This window comes from Cetorhinus maximus, chromosome 2, assembly GCF_964194155.1.
Source record: "Cetorhinus maximus chromosome 2, sCetMax3.hap1.1, whole genome shotgun sequence".
Taxonomy (NCBI): Eukaryota; Metazoa; Chordata; class Chondrichthyes; order Lamniformes; family Cetorhinidae; genus Cetorhinus; species Cetorhinus maximus.
Genome location: NC_135880.1, coordinates 80328428 through 80336963, shown reverse-complemented (window position 1 = coordinate 80336963; position 8536 = coordinate 80328428). Strand labels below are relative to the sequence as shown.

Below are 8536 nucleotides of genomic sequence, written 5' to 3'. Positions count from 1 at the left end.
TCAAAACATGGTCCTCTTTCCCTTACATTTCAAAGAAATTGACATGAACTCATTCCCACGGTTTTCCTATGTTTGACCATGGAATGAAAGGAGCCGTGGTTAGATCAGTTGTCATTCTGAGACACAACACAACTTTTACCAACTTTCTACAGTTTCTACCTTTGGACATGAAAAGTAGTTTCTTCATTGATACAGCTGCAGCAGTTTCTGTTATGAGAGTCTATGTTAAGGAGAGTACAAGAAATCCCCAAGTCACATTCCCTTACACAAAACTGGTGTGAATGGTACTAGTTATTCCAGTAACAGTATTCCAGTGTTAGGTGAAATTAACGTTAGCATGGAATACAATGATGCATCTTATTACTTGCCATTGGCAGTAGCAGGAGGAAACAAAGTCACCCTGATGAGAAGGAATTGGCTTAGGAAAATATGGTTAAACTGGGCAGAGTTATTTATGGTAGGGATCAATAACCAGAGGACATAGGTTTAAGGTAAGGGGCAGGAGGTTTAGAGGAGATGCGAGGAAGAATTCTTGTACTCTCCTTAACATAGACTCTCATAACAGAGACTGCTGCAGCTGTATCAATGGTGAAACTAGGGGCCTTAACTTCCTCATTACTTACCGATGCTCCAGCGATATAGCCTGGAAGTTGCGCGTCAGGACCCAGCGAAAGTCCCGACTCATGCACATGCACATGCACGCTAAAAGCGGCTGCATTGGAATTTCCAACTCAGGATTTTTAACTGCACAGCTGAATATGCTGCACTGGAGGGCTTCTATTTAAATTGATGTGACAGCGCTAACTTTGCCTAGATGCCCCAAAGATAGGCAAGAATTTATGTGGATGTTTTTATACTTTCATTCTTGGTCGAACTGCAGTGAAGGGAGGAAGCAGACATTTCAGAGAGATTCTTTGGGTGTTTTTTTTATATACGTTTAAAAGATGTTGAAAGTATGTGTAATGTGCAGAAAGTGTAAGAAGGGTAGCATTTTAATCTTTTTACAACTTTGTCACGCAATTCTGCTGTTTATTCCATTAAAAACGCTTTCATATTTAACAAGGTAGGTATGACTCATAAAAGTGTCTGTAATAAGCTTCAGCTAAAATTATTTCATAAAATATATGTTTATGATGCACTTTAATGCAGTGTGGTGTATTCCAGTTTTAATTCCAGTCCCTTTAATGCAATGTTGATCCAAAGAAGCCTGTTAAATAGTTAATCTGATATATTTGAAAAGGAGTACTGCATTTACTTTTACAAGTATGTAATTTGGCTATTTCAATTGCTTTAGAAAAGTGTAAAGCTTAAAAAGTGTAATGGCACAGCGGGTGATAAATGCCAAGCTACTCAAATCCCAGAGGGAAACCTGAAAAACTGCCAAAGCAGTTTTTGCAATTTCTATATTATGAGGAGTGGCTTTGAAATCAAGAAATGATTTCCCCGACTACTTGTGATGATTTTATATTAAAGTAAACATTTATTTAAATAATAAAGGAAAAAATAAAACACAATTGTATTTAAACACAAGAATGGCTTCACACAGTAAACAGTACTTTAAAACAGTTCCATAAATCTTAACTTAACTATCCCCAGAGCTAACCTTTCCATTTTTTGTTCAGCAATTATCCTTATAGATTTTAAAATCTATAGATGTCCGGTAATTTTACCACACAGTGCTTTTCCCTTGGGCGACAGCAACCAGGTCTCCAGGTCTGGCCTTGTTCACACTGCCTTCTGGGAGTTCTGACCAGCTACCCTGCAGTCTTCTGGGAGATCTAAGCAGCTGGCCCCTCATATAGGCTTCAGTATTTCCTTAAATGCATTCCTTTCCTTTGATCTCCCTATTATTTCAACCAGTTTCTTCAGAAATGCTTTCTTCCCAGAATTGATTGGACTATTCTTTACTTTAGCTCTTAGACTTGTAATAACAAACTTACCCTATCTTTACCTCACTTCCCTGCACCTTTTTACAACCTGCATATATCCCCCTTTGAACTAAAACAACTCAATTCAAACTATTCCTGTTATTGCTTTATGCAAAACTCTAAATGAAGTCCCTCTTTGTTCATTAATATATCAAAACCACTTCTTACTGTTGAATTTAGACCTTTACCATCACTCTAGCTCTTAATCGAATTGCAGCCTGACTTCCAATACTTAAGAAAATATGCCAGGGTTATTACCAGAAGAAAAATATTACAATTTCTTGTTTTCTTGACACAAGCCGTAAGCTGATGTGATCTATCTCCGACAGGTATTCCAGAATCCAGTGCAGATTGCGAACTTGACCTGGAGTCATGTTCAATCCCTGGCACATCACAATTTCTGCTCTGTTTATTGGAACCACTCTACTTATGTTGAGGACTTGATGTAGGCACAGGCACCATGAGAGGAGATTCAGGCAAAATGTCCACCTGCTGAGCAAGAGGATCAATTACCCACCCCAGGGAGTGTACAGGCAAAGGACGTCATATGAAATGTCATAGGAGCTGCATGTCAGGAGACTATGCTTCAGTAAGGAAGCGATGGGATGCCTCTGTGAAATGTTGAAGGAAGATATGAAACCAAACTCAAAATGCCGCACTGCCTTAGCAGTGGAGATTAAACTCACAACCTCAATTTCGTTGCATCTGGGTCTTTTCAACACGACACTAATGACATGTATAACATTTCACCTGGTCGCTACTGCTTTTGGACATTGTGTTACGACCAGTCTCGGGTGAGGCCCCCCAATTTATAATGATCCCAGACGAGAAACCCAAATTGTTATGCTCCTGGGTGAGGAGGAATGAATGAGCTCCCCTTCTTTATTCAACCCCTCGGTTGGTCACAACAATATTAATTTAAAAGGGATCACTTCCCTTGTGGATACCTTTTCCCAGTCCAAAAGTATTTATGTTTTAAAAAGAGCCAATTTAACCAGGCTGTCTTGAATCAAAGAAAGACTGAGTTTATTAGTTATTAAATGTGAGAAAAAATAAAAATGCAATACACATACACACAAGTTAGAAATGAGAAAATTGAGTCCAAAAATAAAAGTTAAAAAGATATACAAATCAGTCCTTGGGCTTGTCCATGAGGAGTAGGTGGTGAAACATTGTGCCATTACATTGGGATAATTCCGGTAGCGCTGACTTTGGCAGTTGAGCAGTTAGTTTTGAAAATTCTTGGTTCTGCAGGTTAGCTGAAATGAGTTGCCCTGTTTCCTTTTCAACTGTGGCTTTGCTGACTTGTGACTTGCTTCCAGCAATCAGAGAGTTTTTATTACCTGCAAGTGCAGGGATACCCAGTTGGTGTTCTTCACCTGTGACCTTCACAGCACATACACGCCAGAACAGAACACCAGACTAGCACACAAAACTAGGGTTGCAGTTGGCTTTTTTAAACTACTTTCCTTGTGCATCCCTGGAAGGGAGAAAACAAACATGTCTTTCGCCCAGAACTGTTTTCTTTTCAACTCAGTTCATGTTCACAGTCTGGGATGTAACTCAACAGGAGGTGATTTTGGCTGAGGTGGTAATCATTTTCCATTATCTCTGCGACCACAGGAGATTACAGTTCAGCTGGCATTGTATTTTTTTTTGAAGTCCCTCTGTCTGAAGTAGGCCATGTCACGCATTTTAGGTATGACATTTCATTCTCTCTGAACTAGTTGGTCAAGAAATCCATAGGAATTTTATAGCAAGTTTATATGCCTTACAGCCTCAGCCAGTTTTTGCTTGTAGGTCCTTTTTTTAAAAAACACATCTCACTTAAAAGCTCAATGTGCCCATAAGTAATTCAGGAATAGGATCCATGGTCATGACAATTGAGCTTTGAAAATTCACAATGTAAATTCCCTCCCTCCCTTCTCCCTTCTTCCTTCCCTCTCTCCCTTCCTTTCAAAATAAAACAAGAGAACTGTTGTGGTAAAGTTGAAAAAATGCTTCATTTTATTTCTAAAAATGTGAAAAAATATGAGGTAGTTATTGTTCAAAATTTATTAGTGCCGCTGCTTAAGTTAAAGGTTACTGTTGTCAAAAATTTAAGATTTTGTATCTCTTACATTATTTTTGTGAATAAATGTTTTTCATAAAATTTTACAGACTGCTACAAATGTGTTATTACATCATTAAGGGCAGAATTTTCAGGGTGACATGCGGGGGGCGGGCTCTGCACGTCAGCATGTAAAATGACGTGTGGTGACTTCGGGCGAGCGTCCCAACGTCACCGCGCGCCATCGCGACATTTCGTTGGGCGGGCATGCGATGAAGTGCGACCCGCGCCCGCCACTAATTAACAGGCTGGTTAAGGCCCTTAACTCGGCAATTGATGCTGATCTTGAGGCGCCCGTGCGATCTACGGCTCGGCGCATGGGCGCAATGGGCAGGTGAGTAAGCGGCTTATTAATAAAATTCATCCACGGGCGGGATAAGAGGGCTCAGTGGGGTTGTCAATCTGGTCTGTGAGTATTTATTGCAGAAAGTTTTTCAAACTTGCCTGTGTGACCTGTAGCAGTTCAGAACGAATTCCAGTAGCTTTCTGTGTACTTTTAACTTTCAGTTCAGCAGTCTGCAGTCAATAATCTTTATCGGGCCTGCAGCTTTCCAGAGGCCTCCCTTTAGCCTGGGTATGGGTTCTGACATCTCCACTGGAGGCAGCTTCTCTGAGGAGGAAGGGAGGGATAGAACAAGGAGGAGGCCAGGAGTGGACAATCAGCCTCCAGGGGAGCCACCTTTGCGAGTATAGGCACAGGCATAAGGGGCGCAGGGCCAAGAGGTAGTCCAAGGTGGAAGGGGCCACAGAAGACACCACTATCCTGCTGCCAGGGTATACAGGTGGAGAAGCAGCTACCTCAATATAACTGAGATGCAGTGCCGAAGGAGGCTCCGACTGTCAAGGGAGACAGTACAGTACATCTGTCAGATGATTGGCCCTGGGATCTCTCCTAACTGTGTGGGCAGACACCCCATGCCAGCAGCTCTGAAGGTCACAGTTGCCCTCAACTTCTGCGCCTCTGGCTCCTTCCAGGGCTCGGTGGGTGATCTTTGCGGTGTCTCCCAATCAGCTGTTCACACTTGTGTCAAGCAGGTCACAGACGCTCTGTTCAGGCGTGCATTGACCTTCATCCACTTCCGCTGCCACCAGACAAGTCAGGCACAGCGAACCAGAGGCTTCGCAGCCATTGCAGGCTTCCCCCGAGTCCAGGGTGCTATAGACTGTACACATGTGACCATCAAGGCGCCAGTGGGTGAGCCCGGTGCCTTCGTCAACAGGAAGTGATTCCACTCCATGAACGTGCAGATAGTGTGTGACCACAGGATGCTGATTCTACAAGTCTGTGCAAGGTACCCAGGCAGCTCCCACGATGCCTACATCCTCAGATACTCCCAGGTGCCGGGGCTCTTCAGTGCTCTGGCTCGGCTTGATGGATGGCTGCTGGGTGACAAGGGCTATCCCCTCAGAAGGTGGCTCATGACGCCTCTCCGCCATCCAAGAACAGAAGCTGAGCAGCTCTACAATAGGAGCCAGGGCTCCACAAGGGCTGTGATGGAGAGAGCCATCGGTCTTCTCAAGTTGCGCTTCTGATGTCTGGACCGCTCAGGGGGCGCACTTCAGTACCCCCCAGATTGTGTCTCGGTGATAGTGGTTACATGCTGCGCTCTGCACAATCTTGCGCTGGAAAGGGGGGCGCAGTAGATGATGAAGACTTTGACGCAGTGGATGTGGCTGCACACGATGAGTCCAGCAGTGATTCGGAGGATGAGGAAGCACAGGGGAATGATGAGGGGATAAACGCTGACCCGGCACTACACCAAGGAGGCAGGGGCACTCGGGAGACTTTAATCCAATGAACCTTCAGCTAGCTGCACGCAAATGGATCTGGAGGACCAGCATTGCCTGGCACTTCCATACACTGCGCTTAAGTGCTACATCTGCCACTTCATCAGCTGCAACTAAGGGCTTTGGTCATAAACCTAAATGTCCACTCAAACACTCATGACATGTATGTAAAACATACAAATGCAACACAAAGGAGCTATCCTCAGCAGTGGTAACACATGTGGGTTTTATTTTGATCCATCATATGGTCCAACAAAATGAATCCAAAACGTTTTTACAACTGCAAAAAATAATTATTCCCTAATCTAGGGCCAACACAGAAGCACTAGTGAGAAACCCATGGTGTGCCTAAAGTGCCTTATGCTTACATTTACGGGTCCTATGTCTTGGTGCCGCCCCATCGCTCGGAGTGGCTTCTGAGACAGCCTGCTGACTCTGCTGTCCTGTTGGCCTCGATGACCTTGGCAGACCGTGGAGCCTGTGCTGGCCCCGGCTGGGAGGGAGTGGCCAGTTCCACAGCTGGCATCTCCCCAGTTGTCGCAGCCTCAACGGATGCAATGGTCACTGGCTGAGGGGCAGAGGAGCTGCTGCCCTCATCCAGAGCGCCCTGAGAGGAGCCCGCAGAGTCAACAGGCAGCTGCTGTGCTGACGTGAGGTCACTTCGGACCTCCCTGCTCACCGTAGATGGATGGGCACCGAGCTGGGACACTTGGTGCCCAGACCATCTCTCACATTGCCTATGACCAGCTGTGGCAACTGGCGCTGTGAGGGCTTGCAGGTCCGAGCATATCCCTAGGAGAAGCTGGTTATTCTCCAGGAAGCCCCTCTCCCGGAGAGTCGCCACTCTCTCTATGGAAGAAGCATGACGCTCTGACATGAGGTTCATGGCATCACTCATGCTCCGCGTGGACTCCTCCACCACGGACACCAAGCGAAGCATACTCTCATGCAACACTCCCAGTTGCTCCCACACACCCGGCCGCATTTCCTGCAGCTGCTGTGTTGCGGACGACTCCAAAGGCACATCATCATGCCCTGACTCAGTATGTGCCTGGTCCAGTGCTGTCCTCCGGCTGCTGGCACCATCGGCACTCTGTCTCTGCCATCTCCTCCAGCAATTGTGGAGTGCTCTCTCCACTGTGCCCTGGGACACTAGCCGATGTTACAATTTCCACCGATGTGCTAGTCTCTGTGCTGGTGCCTGCCTCGCAGAAATGGTGTGACGCAGGTGACAGTTCAGGGCCCTCAGGTGTGAGAGGGGGCATGTGTATTCGAGCCTGGCCGGCAGCCTCTGATGATGCTGAAAATAACAACAAGGACAGCGGATCAGTTAGCGTCCACTCTGTGACACACTTCATCCCTTTCCCCAGGCTCACAATACGCTCAAACTTCCAGAACCTAAGGAGACGAATATTGGTGGGGTGGCAAATAGACAGGAGGAGGTCCAAACATTACAGGCGGATACAGACAGGCTGGCCAGATGGCCTCAGGAATGCCAAATGGAATGTTATGTGGATAAGTGTGAGGTGATGCTCTTGGGCAGGAGAAACAAGGTACGGGAATACAAAGGAATGGCAGGACCGTGGAAAATAAGGACGATTAGAGGGACCTTGCTGGGCATGTCGACAGGCCCCTTAAGGTAGCGGGACAGGTACATAAGGCATTTAAGAAGGTAAATGCCATACTTCCCTTTATTTGCTGAGGAATAGAATGTAGGAACAGGGAGGTCATGCTGCCAATACCACAGCTATACTTCTGCGTTCTGTTGTAATCAGCGCTTCATGGGACGGATGCAATTGGAGTTCAGAGGTCGCCGACCAGGATGCATGCTGGCCTGGAGAGTTGGAGTTATGAGGACACACAGCATACGCAAGTGATATTTGCCGTGGAGCACAGGAGATTGAGGGGTGACATTATTGAGCTTCATAACATTATGAGGGGCATAGATAGGGTGGACAGAAAGCAACTTTTCCCCTTGGCAGACTAACCTTCTGGCATTTATTTAAGGTAAGAGGCATAAGGTTGACAGGTGAGGTGATGATGAACTTTTGCACACAGTAATGTGGGACGCATTGGCTGAAAAAGTGGTGGAGCCAGAAACCCTCCTAACATGTAATAAGTATTTGGGATTTGGGTGTGCAGTTGCGATGCCATGGCATACAAGGCCATGGGGATAGTGGTCAGAAATGGGATAAGGCGACTTTGGAAGGTGCTGGACATGCGCATCTTCGAAGGGCCGAGGGACCTTTGTCTATGATCCACACCTCTGACTCTATCAGTCTGTGAGTGAGCAATGTTACTACATTAACGATTCCAAAAATCATCAGTGCTTTGGATGGTGGGAAGATAGAGCGGATGTGACTGTGGACCTCAAATACCTGGCCGCTGCACCCCAGCCTCACTGACACCTGTGGACCTGGGTGCATGGCGCCTTTCTAGCTCCAGGGCTTCCTGCTCAAAATGGCTCAATATCACCAGCTGGGCCTGGCCGCCTCCAGTGCAGGAACGCTCATAAGCATTGTTCACATTTTTCTCCTGCAAAACAGAGAAGACCATTCATTGGGGCTAATCACTCACGTACTCTGCACGAGCACGCCACACCCCAACCACAGTGACCCATCTCAGGTCTGCAGTGCCTCCTCTCCACACTACTGCTGATTGGTCACAAAAATATAGTACAACTGCTCCCAACCCCCCGACACAACAGCCA

General features: G+C 46.2%; 1 long non-coding RNA gene across 1 annotated transcript; it reads left to right on the top strand.

Annotated features, from left to right (window-relative positions):
* The first annotated feature begins 867 nt into the window (after window positions 1–867).
* LOC144690390 (uncharacterized) lies at window positions 868–4080 on the top strand. Its single transcript, XR_013578877.1, has 2 exons — window positions 868–918; window positions 2258–4080. It is a non-coding gene; the product is annotated as an uncharacterized LOC144690390 (long non-coding RNA).
* The last annotated feature ends 4456 nt before the right edge of the window (window positions 4081–8536 follow it).